The sequence below is a fragment of the Mandrillus leucophaeus genome, unplaced genomic scaffold (assembly GCF_000951045.1).
Source record: "Mandrillus leucophaeus isolate KB7577 unplaced genomic scaffold, Mleu.le_1.0 Scaffold348, whole genome shotgun sequence".
NCBI lineage: Eukaryota > Metazoa > Chordata > Mammalia > Primates > Cercopithecidae > Mandrillus > Mandrillus leucophaeus.
In genome coordinates this window covers 2,205,918-2,220,036 of record NW_012103676.1, presented here as the reverse complement: position 1 = coordinate 2,220,036, position 14,119 = coordinate 2,205,918, and the positions used below count along the sequence as shown (strand labels likewise).

General features: G+C 51.0%; 1 protein-coding gene across 2 annotated transcripts in view; it reads left to right on the top strand.

Moving 5' to 3' along the window:
* The window catches only part of ZNF423 (zinc finger protein 423), a 350,099-nt gene that overhangs the window by 178,910 nt on the left and 157,070 nt on the right, over positions 1-14,119 (top strand). The gene's annotated exons all lie outside the window — the stretch shown is intronic.

Sequence of the window (14,119 nt, the reverse complement as noted above, 5' to 3'; positions counted from 1 at the left end):
AACAGGCTGGTGTCTGCACCGGAACGCCGAGTCCCCTTAGAGAGGCTCCCGGCGCGTTGGGGAGCAGAATGTTTGCTGAGAGTGGAATGAAATCCAGAAGGAAGGAAACGTTTTCTCTGGAATGAGAGAGGAAAAGTGGGCGGCCAGCTGCCAAGCAGGTGGTGGTGGCCAGGGTGTCAGACCTGGGTCGGGCCCTGCGGCAAGGGGATGGGCGGACCCTGGGGCGCACCGTGACTCCTAGGTCTGGAGCCCCTCCCTTGCCTCTCTCCTGTCCTTCCCTCTGTGCCCCACCCATTGACCTCCTATCCCCCCCTGTCTCCCGTGGGGAGGGCGGCCCTGTATCTGTGATGGTTTTTGCACCCAAGTGCTTGCCTGCCTCTGGCTCCTGCCCTCTCCCGTGCCCTCCCGAAGCCTCATGTCTGTCCCACTTCCTGCACCACTGGCCAGGAGGGAGGCCACCAGAGTGCAGCTGCCGGGCCTGACTTCGCCACCTAAAAAGCCATCCCATCCTGGGCACTGGCCCCTCTCCAGTCACAGGGGCGGCATGCTAAGGGGACATTGAGACCAGCCTCTGAACTACTGAACGCCAGACTATGATTCCTGACAGATTCCGTAGGGCCTCGAGGGGGGCTGGGGAGCCTCGGTGGTAATCGGGTGTTTCTCGTGGCCAGCCACTTGTTCTCCCCAGGAAGAGGATGGTGAGTTTCTTTCTGTTTATGTGGTAACCAGGCTACCGAGATGGCAAACTTAGGTTCTGCAATTACACAGCGTTTCAGAAGCAAATTGATAGGATAACGTGTTATTATTGGCTACTGGGTTAATAGCTATTTTGGCAGGAGTACCAATCCTGCGTGGTGTTGCTGGCGCGGGGTGTGAGAATGGCGCGATGGGGTGGAGAGGAATGGTGGGTGCGCGTTGCACAGAGCTGCAGACTTGGGAGGACTCTGGGGGCCTCTTCTGCCAGCGCCTGCTTGGATAATGCTCAGTTCTGATTAGCTGTTGCCGAAACCAAGACCAGAGAGGTTGAGAGACCAGCGTCAGATCACACAGTGAGTTGATGCTGGGGTTGGATTTTGGGTCCCTGTGGGGTTTTGGATGACAGCTTGGTCTGTGATCTTAGAAGGCAGGGCACATACCTTCACACTGAGCCCCACGCAGGCATCTCAGAAAATGTGCCCTGAAAAGTTTGCGTGCTCTGGCTTCAGGGTGCTTGCACCTGCTAGATCCCTGCCCAGGATCCTGTCTCTCTAGATTCCACCTTGGCCTACTGCCTTGTTTGCTTCTAGTGTCTGCTCAAGTGTTGCCTTGTCACCTGTCCGGAGTGGCACCCCACCCTCCACCCTTTTCCTGCCCTGCGTTTCTTCATAGCAACACGTGATTTACTACAGACTGATTTATTCCTTCTTCAGCAGGAAGATTTAGTCTCTTCTCTTTGCATTGTAAGCTCACTGAGGGTAAGGACTTTGTTTCTTCATACCCTATCCCCAGATCCTCGAACAGGGCTGGCAGAGTAGGCACTTATTCATATTTATAGAAGGAATAAATGAATGTAAATTGCAATGTCATTTTAAAAAATGGCTGCCATATGGCAGGTGACTCGCTGTTTGTCCTTCCTCTTGGAGGATGGTTGGAGTCAGGAGGGTCCTGTTATTCCTGTCCCTGAGAGGAGGTCTGCAGGCCCTCCTTTGGGGCTCATCAGGAGATCATTTCTTCTTGGAGACTGAGGGGGTTCAGAAGGGAGTGGATTCCCCTTCACTGGAAGGGACCAAACCTCTTTGGAGAAGGGATTTAAGGACTGCGTGGGGTGGACCAGAGCCCTTGGGGTCACTGGCTTTCTTTATGACATGACATTGGCAGGAGTGACATAAGGAGGTGGTAAATTGGGGATGCCTATGGGAAGGGTAACCTCGGAGTAGGGGTGGAGTTTCCCAAGGACGGGGGTCTCACGGTGAACCACGGCTCTGCCCAGCGGTTTCCGTGTTTGCTGCCAGTGGTCTGGAAACCACACACAATGATCTGTTCCTTGAGCATGTGCCATGTGCCAGGCGCGGGGCCAGCGTGCTTCACCTGCGGTATCTGATCTCATCCTCTGCACAACCCGAGAAGGCAGAAGGGATTCTGCCTGTTTTTCCTCTTGGTGAAGATTAGAGAGGTCCATTAATGTATCCTGGTTTACACCACTGGTCAGTGGTGGAGCTGTGATTTGAACGGAGGCTCTTTGGCTCCAGAGCCTTCTTGGACATGATCCTGATGCCCCCGGAATGCAGCCTCCATGGTGCAGGGCTTTGCTGGGTGTGCTCACTGCCCCAGAAATTGCAGCAGAGCCTGGCACAGACGAGGCACTCCATAAATATTTCAACAGTGCAGTCGCTGGCTGATTGAGTGAGTGGATGCGAGGAGTTTCCCAAGATGAGCGGGAAGTGCTCACTTTTTACTGTTGGTCCATTGGACAGAGAGAGGGAAGCCCAGGCTGGGAAGGAGGTGACACCGACTTGTGCTTGACTGGCCCGACTTCCTCCTGAAAAAGTTACAAGGGTGCTGCTTGGCTGTGCATTCCTTGTGGAGGGGTGCATTTGTTCACATGTCCTGGTTAGGAAGTAAGGAAGTTTCTGGTGAGTTTTGGGGGTCCCCCCTGGTGGGAAAGACACACATGCCTGCACGCATATACATGCATACTCACATACCCTTATTCTCCAGTGTGGTATGTGAAGAAAGGCATCCACTTGAGGGGGTTTTCCTGGAAAAATATGGAGACCCCCACCCCAAATCCCACTGTTGAGTCTGTATCTTTTTTTTTTGAGACGAAGTCTCCCTCTGTCACCCAGGCTGGAGTGCAGTGGTGCAATCTCAGCTTACTGCAACCTCTGCCTCCCAGGTTCAAGCAATTCTTCTGCTTCAGCCTCCTGAGTAGCTGGGATTACAGGTGCCCACCACCACGCCCAGCTAATTTTTGTGTTTTCAATAGAGACAAGGTTTCACCATGTTGGCCGGGCTAGTCTCGAACGCCTAACCTCAGGTGATCCGCCCGCCTCGACCTCCCAAAGTGCTGGGATTATAGGTGTGAGTCACCGCACCCGGCCTGAGTCTGTATCTTTAAGAGCATGGAATCTAAGCTTATTATCTTATTAAATCTATCCATTTGTTTGGCTCTGGTCTGAATAAGTAAGCCCCCCGCCACCCCACCCCACCCCACCCCACTCAGCTCCATGTCTCCTTTGTTTTAATGCCATTTCTCCAGGATTCAGGCTGAGACTGGGTAGCTGGGCTGTTCCTTCTGCCTCCATCCATGCATCTTGACCCCCATACCCTTGCTGCTTACCTGGCTCCAAGAGACTCTTTCAAAAAAATTCGTAACAAATTCAGGCCCCACTGAAGACTGGAGTAATTGCATTCTGCTGTAATGAGAGGGGGCCCCAGGGACCTTGGTGATACTGGACAGGCTCTGCTGGGGACAGCCCCACTGGACCCAGGTGGTCAGGAGGGTGGTCAGGTCAGTCTCATTTACTCCCTGGCTTCCAGCTGGAAGCTCTGTCCCCAACTCCTCAGCCCCACCTTACAGGGGTCTCTTTAGTGACTCCTTGCTGCTTCTTTGTGATTAGGCTATTCATTCATTCATTCATACCATAGTTTTCAAGTGCCTCCTTTAGACAAAGCCCTGGACTTCAATATTTCATCCATCCATCCATCCATCCATCCATCCATCCATCCATCCATCCATTTATTCATTTATTCATTTATTCATACCACAGTTACCAAGAGCTTCCCATAGACCAGGTACTCATTCATTCATTCATTCATTCATTCATTTGTTCATTCATCAAGCAGATAGTTATTGCCAGGCACCTTGTGGGGGCTCCCAGGAATCGAGGAATCCAGGGCTTATCAGAGTTGTCTCCAGGCAGTTCTAAGCCAGGAGTACCTTCGAGGAAACCTTAATCACATTCTTGGAAGAAGATAAAAAAGCATAAGGGAAGTGGTTGAGAGGTATAGTGCAGGTGGAGGAGGAGGAAGGAAGGTGCCGCTCCCTTCTGGCCCTGTACCCCGCCCTGACGAGAGACCTGACTAAAGTGTGCATCCATTGACTCATTTTGCAAATATTGAGGGACTACTGTGTGCGGGGTGCTGGGAGGAGCTGGGAACCAGCTGGGGACCATGAGGCCGCCCGTGGCAGACTGTAGGCCCAGCACAACCCTCAGGGGTGCTTTCAGCCTGAGCTGGGATGGGGATGGCATCTCCCCTTTCCAGACCCCACTATGAGGAGTGTACCAGTGCCTGCAGTGTTGGGCACGTGAAGCGCCCCGTGTGCCATGTGCAGGATCCAGGATGACTGATAGCTCTCCATCAGTTTCTCTCTCCCCTGCATTACATCTGTCCACCCGGCCTCCTCTTGAGCATATGTGTGTCAGGGGTGTGTTTCCCATAAACCCCACATCTCAACGTTTCATACAGCTGATGAGTTAGGCGACCAGATTCTCCTGGCTCTGTCGGACTCTGCCCTGGGGCAAGTCCCTCCCTCAGACCTCAAGGGCCTCAGTATCCTGATGTGTACAGTGCACAATACATCTGTAAAATGGGTCTAGTGAAAGGATTATGTGTGGCTTAAATATATTAAATAAGTAAAACAGCCCAGCACAGTGGCTCACGCCTGCAATTCTGACACTCTGGGAGGCTGAGGCAGGAGGATTGGTTTAGCCCAGGAGTTTGAGATCAGCCTAGCAACATACATAGTGAGACCTCATTTCTACAAAAAAATGGAAAAAATTAGCCAGGCGTGGTGGCACACCTGTAGTGCCAGCTACTTGGGAGGCTGAGGTGGGAGGATCACATGAGCCTAGGAGGTTGAGGCCACAGTGAGCTATGATTGCGCCACCACACTGCAGCTTGGGCAACAGAGTGGGACTCTTTGAAATTTTAAAACCCAACCCCCACCCCAAACAAGTAAAACATCAAAGACTAATATGATAAGTAAATAGATAATATAGGTTTTAAGAAAGCCTGGCATATAGGAAGTATCCGGTGAGTGTGACTGATGTTCAGTTCTGTTTATTGAGCAGGGGCACACAATGAGGCACACAGATGAGGGCCTGGTTCCAGTGGGAGGAGGTGGTGGCCACTCAGGCTGAGAAAGCAGGGACAGGCAGGGCGCTGGGGAGGGGGTTCCTAGGAAAGGGTCAGCGATGCTGGGAAAGGGCGGAAGACCCACATGCAGGGCTGGGGCAGCCTTCAGCCATAAGGCTTGACAGCCCAGCCACAAAGTCCACGATGACAATTACTCTAGGGGTGGAAACATGAAAATTAGGGGAAAATTGGAATTTCCTCTGCCATGTCGTAGATTTGGTGAGTTTAGGGGTGAGTGGGGCCTGCAGAGGGGCCGCTTGGCTAGCCCAGTACATCCTCGAAAATGCTCTGGCTCTTCTCTTCCTGGCCCTCCTCAGGCCCTGGGCTCCTTACAGCGCCCAGCCCACCTCTTCTCTCCTGCCTGCCTCTGGCCAGGCATGGTGCTGGGGATACAGCAGCTATGAAGGTGCACCCCGTCCCTGCACTGCCCTGTCTGGAGAGGGAGAGGGACAGACCAAGAGCTGCAGTCACTGCAGTATGGGCCAGGGCAGCAGGACCTGTGCCACATCTAGGGCTGCCCAGCCCAGTTTCTGGTGGTTCATGCATGTTTAACCCAACTACATCTTTATTTTAATGAGCGTTACAAAAACATCATACTCATGATTTCCTCGATATCATGATTTAGGATTACACTTGGGTACCTGGCATTGTTAGTCCTGAGGTCATTGAAAGGACAAGGTTGAGTAATAGTATAGGACACAGACCCTGACGGTGGCCTCTCAGTGACTTGAGTATGGCAAATCCTGACAGGTGCAGAGAGGGGGCTGTGGAGGGGGCTGTGCAGGCTGAAGGACGTGGCTTCCGAGTCTGGTGCCACCATGTGTGGCAGTTGTACCTTAGTCATTGTGGCAGGGAGGGCCCCTGAACACAGAGCCTGAGGCAAGAGCTTAGTGCAGTGTATGTGGTGAGGAGGCGCTCCCAGGAAGTAGGACGGAGGAGACAGGGCCAGGGAAAGGCCGATTTTGGGGTGCAGTGTTGAGCCTGCTGCTATAGACCGCGGGTCTTGAACCTGCCAAAACCTTCGTGTCTGTGCAGGATGCCCCAGGAATGGTCTTCAGAGGAGCCCACTGGCTCCAGGTCCTTTTAGGTGAAGGTTGTCCCTGGGGGCATCACATCTCCTGCCTTTGGGGTCAAGCTTGAGACAGGCAGACACCTGGAGGTGGGGCCTCAGGCCCTTTTACTCAGACTGTCCCCTCAGCTGCTGAACTCCCAGGGGGCCACTGGCCGCTATGCACGCACCGGGTCCCTGAGTTCCTCCGTCCCTCAGCGTTCCCTTCCATAAAATGGGACCAAGCTCATGACTGTCTCCTGGAGCTGCTGGAGGGCACCTGGCACATGGCCAGGGACAGGGAGTGTTTTTGGGGAGTTTCTCCATCCTCCAGGTGCGTGGGGTGGGACCCTGGGGCTGGGCCCTGGATGGGATTTGACTGAGAAGCAGGAGATCTGTGATTTGAGGTCAGACAGTGTGTACACCTTGTCTGTGGAAGTCTCCAGCCAAAAGAGTGTGTCACCCTGGGAGGTGTCTGGGCTGAGAATATGGACCCAATCCAGACATGCTTTCAGGCCGGGCTCCACGGGAGGCCACCTCCTTGGGAGAATGCTTGTGCCCCTGAGTGGGTGTCACTCCCTCTCTGTCCCTGGGACATGGTGGTTCACAAACTCACATCCCGTGGTGGTTAGGAACACAGCCTCTGAGGTCAGTGAACCCGTGTTCAAAGCCCTGCTAGGCCATTTCCACCTGTAAGGCCCTGAGCCTGTCAATTAACCTTTATAAGCCTCAGTTTTCTCATCTATAAAATGGGGCTGGTAATAGGAACACATCAGATTGCTGTGAATATTAAAACGAGACAACTCAATTTTTTTTCTTGGAGACAAAAAATAAAATGAGACAACATGTGGCATGGATCAAACACCCAAGAAATATGTGGCACTTAATAAATGTCATTGATTAGACCTATATGTCATATGCAATGTATGATATAGAATCCAAAATATAGCCTATTAATTATTCTTCAGTGTCACCAGTTGGTCTAAGCTCAGAGTTCTAGCTTGGAGGCATTATGGGGTTTTCTCTGATACTGGTTTTTGGGAAAATTACAAGATGAACTTGGTCATCCATTCGCCTGCTTCCTTTTTTTTTTTTTTTTTTTTTTTTTTTTTTTTTTAGAGAGTCTTGCTCTGTTGTCTAGGCTGGATGTAGTGGTGCCATCTTGGCTCACTGCAACCTCTGCTTCCTGGGTTCAAGTGATCTTCCTGCCTCAGCCTCCCGAGTAGTTGGGGTTACAGGTGTGCACCACCACACCTGGCTAATTTTTATAATTTTAGTAGAGACAGGGTTTCACCATGTTGGCCAGGCTGGTCTCGAACTCCTGACCTCAGGTGATCCACCCACCTCAGCCTCCCAAAGTGCTGGGATTAGAGGCGCGAGCCACCGCACGTGGCCTCCGCTTGCCCATTTGCATTGAGAGCTTCCTCTGTCTGCATCTCTGTTACGAAAGTCACATAAACCAGCTGCATTCAGTCCTCCATCCCAGTATAGATGGTATGGAGGACTGGAAGTTAGAAGACCTTTGACTCGGGTCCCTAGGTAGCCAGGGTGGGGGTTGGAGGAGAGAGGGAGGTGGGACAGACACTTGGAGAGTTGGAGACTTGCCCTGGACGGGATGAACAAAATCCCCACTGGAGCTACCTCGTGCACCCACTTAGCATTCAGCGCTTCAATTGTATGTGCTCTGCAAGGGAAAGACTGCGTGGGTTTGTGGAAGAAAAGTAATTTAGCAGTGTGGGTTCAGGGGCGAAGTGACCGTGAGATGGATGCTGTTCTGGGGCTTTCTACTTCCACCCTCCCCTCCTGTGGGAGCAGACGCTTGTCCAGCATCTTGAGGTCTATGGTGTGTATTTGGGAACACTGTGGCTCTTTCACACAGAGGACATGGCAATTTATTCCAAAAGTGGAGGAAAAGTTGACTAGGTTGGACTCACTGAAGGATGCTGCGCCCATCCCCCTCAGTGCCCCAGCAGGGGTCCTTGTGGGGGGAGTTGATACTTCTGCTGTCCACAGTGACTTGAGTGTTCAGCCCCTACTTGGAAGGGGGACCCCATGCTGATTGTGCAAGGGTTTTCTCCTGCAGGGGCACCTGATCTTGGCTGTCGAGAGCCCTGGGTTGTTGGGGCCACTGATCACTGTTTTCCTTGAAATGGGTTCTGCTTATAGGCTAGTAATCATTTAAATCTCAGTCATTTGTAGACCTGGAGTTACAGGAGGTCTAGAAAGAGCCCTGGGCTGGGGAGTCCGGATCCCATTTACTCATGAGCTAGTTTTTCAGATAGTGTTGGTGGTTGCGGGGCCTGTGGAATGGAGTTCTTGGCTCCTTTGCTTGGTATTTAAGGTCTTGACGATGGGCTCTCATTGCATCTTCTAAGCTGCTTCTCCCATTGATACCCAAGCTTCAGCCATGGCTCCCACCATTCCTTCTTCCGGGAGGCCTTCTCCTCCCATCTCTCTGTATCTGGGGGTCCCAGGCTTTAGTCATTTGCACATCTCTACTGTGATTCTTGCAACACTTGAGTATCACTGATGCTATGATTCACTTAGTATTTTTCTTTGCTGGTTCTTTTTGTGGTTAAATTAATTCATTTACTTCATTCTGCAAATGGAAAACCAGTATCATTTACTGTAAGATGACAGTAACCTTAAAAGTAAATAAAAAACAAAACTGAAGACAATTGCATGCTCGTGCTGTTCCAGCCAGGAGTCACTGTGTTCTGGAAATGCTAAGCATGGGCTCTGCCCTCTCTTTTGTTGAAATGCTGGAGAGGAGTTAGAGACAGCCTTTCTCCCTGGCCTAATCTGAAGGCTGACAACAGAATGGAAAGGGCGCTAACTTTCTCATTTGTGCATCAGGGTTATTTAGGACCATCTTGGCTGCTCCCTAAAATGATCACAGGTCCTACCCATGGGAGGTAGCCCATGTTTGGAAGAACACAGGTCAGTGGAGCTCCTACTCCTTCTTCAAAGCCCAATTTGAGTGCCCCCGCCTCCCACGATGGCACCTCGTCTGTGCCTTTCCATTCCCAGCCCTCCCAGGCTTGGAGCTTCTGGCGCCCAGTGGCCTTGGCCAAGGAAAAGCTCCCTACAACCCTGCAGGGACAGCATGAGCTCCTTGTCCATGCCCCTACCTGGGGCCTGTGCCCTGCGCCCCCCGGGATGTATTGGACTGCCATCTTCTGTAGGCTCAGATGAACACCAGGAAAGGAGGAAATGAGGACCTACTCTTAGCCACACGGGAGACCACTCCTGCCACCACCACCTGTGAGATGCTTGGGGAAGTGGGCAGAGCTGGAGTCATGGCTTGGGCTTCGGTGGGCAGTGACCACCATGGCTTGAATGAAGGCTCAGGAGCTGGAGAGGGCGAGGCATGCTCAGTGTACCTCTTTGATGACAGTGGGTGGTCTTGATGGCTTTCTGGAGAACTATGGAGTTATTCCAGGCTCCTTCTACTTAATTGCTGTGGAAGTCAGGGCCGTCACCCTCTCTATGTCTTATATGTTTGATCTGTAAGATGGGGGTTAATGGTGGTAGTAGTCACCACATAGGATGGAGGTGAGAGTTTAACAAAATGGAGCTTACGAAGAGCTTGGCACCATGTCTGGCCACAGAAAGGGCTCTGCAGAGGCTACCAGTCTGAAGTTCAAAAAGTGGTTCACTATGACCATGCCCCAGACCCAGAAAGATGCAGGAGACACAGGGACACCCCAAGCACTCAAATATAAACAGGCAGTGCCCTGAAGTCAGTGAGGATGACAGAGGCAGTCAGGGAAGGCTTCCTGAAGGCAGTGTCTTGAAGGATGGGAATGTGTTAGCCAGGATAGGGCAGGTTTGGCACGCCACAGTGGCAGTACAAGCCTCCAAAAGTGTTGTCCATCTCCCTCCCTGCAAAGGAGAAAGAACATCTGCTTCCTCCAAGTCATCAGATGGGGATGTAGCTCTGGAACTCTACCCAACCCTTTCCCTGGCAGTGGCAAAGGGGATGCCTGAACATCTCTCAGAGGCTCCTGAGCACATCCAGACCTTAGCTCTAACTTCTGCAGCTAAAATGTGTAGATGGGAAAAATGCTATCCAAACATGCCTAATCCCAATCAAAGGATTATTTTCTTACAGAAAAGCTTCACCTATACTTAATAGTTTTAAATTGTTCCGGGTAGCAATTAGACTTTTAATTTTGCTGTTCCCTCCGGCGGCTGGAGGATGTGTGTGGTTTGCGTTTAATCAGAGTTGAGTCCTTTTTTTTTTTTTTTTTTTGGTGGTTCTCGGGGAGGGAAGGAGATGAGGAACCCGTTCAGGGTTTCCTTCTGGTCCTCCCAAGACTTGTGTGGGGCGTAGAAGTGCTGGGCAGCTCTGAGTTCAGGGTTCTCTGGGCAGCAGGGGACACCTCCAGAGTGGGGAGCCCAAGTCCCCTCCCACCCGCCTGAGGTTTCGCCGCTGCAGCCCTGTCTGGAGAATCCAATGCCGCATTAAATATATGGATTATCCAAAAATTTCTGCAGCAATAGGGTGAGTTATTATTGATTCACAGAGCACGACAAAACATCACTGCATGAATTAGCAAACAGCTGTTTCTAATTTGAGTTTAGAACGGTACACAGAGGAACTTGTTTCTCTGTTCACTCCTTTCATTTATAATGAATTTTAATCACCGCTACAGGTGAGAAAAATGTAGAAACAAGCTTGTATCTTGTGGAAGAAACAAAGGAGAGACAGATGCTAACAGATTTCCAGTCTGTGATAAAAGGGATGTTTTGGTACACTTTACATGTAATTAGAGCGCAGCTGTTTCCAGTCCCAGGTCCACGAACACGGCCGAATGTGGGCTCTGCCGATCTCCAAAGGGAGTCAAGAAAAACAGTGATTCAACCCCGAAAGCATTTTGCTTTCTCTCGAGTGGAGCAGAGCGCCCTTTGCGCAGGCCCTTGGCGGTGCTGCTTCGTGAAGCTCACAGAGATGACTTCACAAGGCACCAACTCCTTGTGAAAAGGCGGGCAGGCGATGTCAGGGTGCACAGGAGGCCCACAGCAGGAGGCTGACAGGAGAACCTTCCAGAGCTCCTGAGTTCCTAGCACCCTTGGGGAGTCCCTTGTAGGGGCAGACTTGGGGGGCTCTTCCTTGCTGGCAGGAGTTGATCACTACGCTCCTCTTTAGCAAGTTTGATCACAGCCAGCTCTCGGGTGAGTTGATGAGCACTGGCTTTTTTTTTTTTTTTTTTTCCCTTTCCTAGTCTGTTTAATTTCTGCAATAAAACTCGAGCTCGATTGCATTTTCAATATCAGTGCTAAGTAAATTTGTCTAAGGGATGGAGCTGCCTGGCAGGCTGTGTGTTCTGCGAGGTCAGAGGCTTCAAGGGGAAAGGTGGACGCGTCCTTGCCCTGCATGTCCAGGAGCCGTGTGGGGGCAGGGGAGGGGGTGTGCTGGGAGTCTGAGCCTTGTCCCCCACCCCCTCCACCATGAGCTGAGGGACCCACGTCCAAGCCATGGACGGCTGCTGGTGCCTTAGATTCTCTGTTTGTATAATGAGAGCGTTGGGTTCCACCTTTATAATGAGGGGTCTTGAAACTCCTTTCAGGGCTGATGTCCTGGGATTGTGAACGGCAGGGGCCCTCTGATAATTTTGGCAGGTTGAGTTTGCTTTGCTTGAAAACCATCTTGTGCACGGGTAACTGTAGGTTTAGTTTAGACCCTCTTGGTTATCAATCAGGGTTCAGGGAGATGACACTGTGTCTTGTGTCCATTCAAACCATCCCAGCCATTGCCAGCCTCTCCTTGTCCTGTGACCACCTTATGGTGAGCTGGGAGCCGGTAGCCGGTGACTATTTTAGGCATTATAGAACATTTGTCATATATAACGCCTTACAGATATTCACTGATTTCATCTTTAAAACAACTCTATAGCTGGGTCTATATATAGTCATACCCATTTTACAGATGTGAAAACTGAGACAGGTTTCTCCATCTGTAAAACGGAGCAACGGTCATTCACTTGGCTAAGGTCACACACATAGTAAGTGGGGGAGCTGGGAGTCTAAGCCCTGCTGCTGGCTCTCAGCCACCAGACAAACACAGATGGCTTCAGGGCCCGGGACACCCCCTGATGGGGAGGGAAGTCCTGGGGTGCTGGACATGCAGGGAGGTGGGGGGCCCTGCTCCAAGAAGCCCCAGCTGAGCTCCATCTTCCACATGCCAGATGCAGAGTCTGTGCTCCCAGGCCTTCTCCTTCAAGAAAAACCAAAAGTGGGCCAGGCGTGGTGGCTCATGACTGTAATCCCAGTGCTTTGGTAGCCTGAGGCAGGAGGATCGCTTGAGGCCAGGAGTTTGAGACCAGCCTGCGTGACACAGAGAGACCCTGTCTCTACAAAAAAAATTTTAAAATTAGCCAGGCATAGTGGCACGCAACCATGGTCCCAGCTACTTGGGAGGCTGAGGCAGGAGGATCGCTTGAGCCCAGGAGATTGGGTCTGCAGTGAGCCATGATTGCATCACTGCACTACAGCCTGGGTGACAGAGGGAGACCCTGTCTCTAAGGATAAAACAAAACAAAACAAAACAAAAAACCAAAAAAGTGACTGTGAATTAGGGAACAACAACAACAACAACAACAACAAAAATTGGGAATTCTTGATTTGTAAATGTTGGCAGTTTTACCAAATCACTAATACTGATAACTGGGTGGCCCCCAGACTGTCCAGTGGGAGGATAGCCATGGTAACCTATGACCCACTGCTCAGGGCATCATTTCTCCTTGTCCAGCTGGCTAAGAGCCCCAGGCTGGAAGTTCAAGTCCAGCTCTTCCGGTCACTTTGCGATGTCAGGATATGACCTAACCTCTCTGTTCTTTTTCCTCATTCCTGGGGTGACCACACAACTTACTGTGTAAGCTCAGCTGTTCATGAGGGTGAAAGGGATTCACTAACGGGATGGGATGCTGGGTTCCATCCCTGGGTATGTGGCACCCCACTTACTTGTAATACGGGGATAATAACAGTAACAAAACCACCACGACCACCACCACTGCACAGAGTTGCTCCAGATGTCAAACAATGGGTGTGAGGTACTGTGCAAAATGTTAAATGCCCTATAGATGATGGGATTTACGATGAATGATAATACTGTCAGTTACATTAGGAACCCCTTTATTTTCTTTAGCCAATGTTCATCCAATGTTTAGCAGTATGTAAACATTAACCACTTTGTAAGGTAGTTGCTTTTAGTTTCCCCATCCTGTGGATGAGGACATACGCACTCAGAGAGGGGCAGTAACTTGCCTGTGGTCTCACAGCTAATGATGGCTGAGCAAGCCAGTGCACGCGCTTACTTATGGCTCTGCTGTCCCTCAGGACTGACGTCTCCCTGCAATTGACTGAGTTTCTTCAAGCTTAGCAGCCTAAACTAAGTTTTGAGTCCCTGGAAGTTTTGTTAAGCGCTTTGGTGGCAGCTGTTCACTGTCACATGGCATTTCAGCAGCCCCCAGAGCTGGCTGGAGAAGGGCAGGCCTGGCCATTCTCTATCTTTGAGATGTCCAGTGACCTCTGAGTCTTTTTTCTCCCAAACCGAAAGAATGATCCCTACTTTTCCTTGCTGTATTCCTTGGGGATGATGAGATCACATTCGTAAGAAAGTCTCAGCTCCCTGGAGGAGGAATGAGTGAATAGGAGCTGCTATTATTTTTGCTAATAGCATAATTCTAACTCAAGATTTCAGGCAGAGCCATGTCAGATTCTGGTCACCTTTGTGGGGCTCCTTGGCCTACCTCTGAGGAAAGAACCCCTGACAGCCTCATCCCTTTCCTTTCCCAGGTTGGGCTTTTGATGTCCCAGGGGTCAAACTTAATCCTTTACACTTCTCCTATCCCTTTAGGAAAGTCAGATATCTAGATGCAGTACTGATGCTACCATTAAAGGGATATTCTCTCTCTCTCTCTCTCTCTCTCTCTCTCTCTCTCTCTCTCT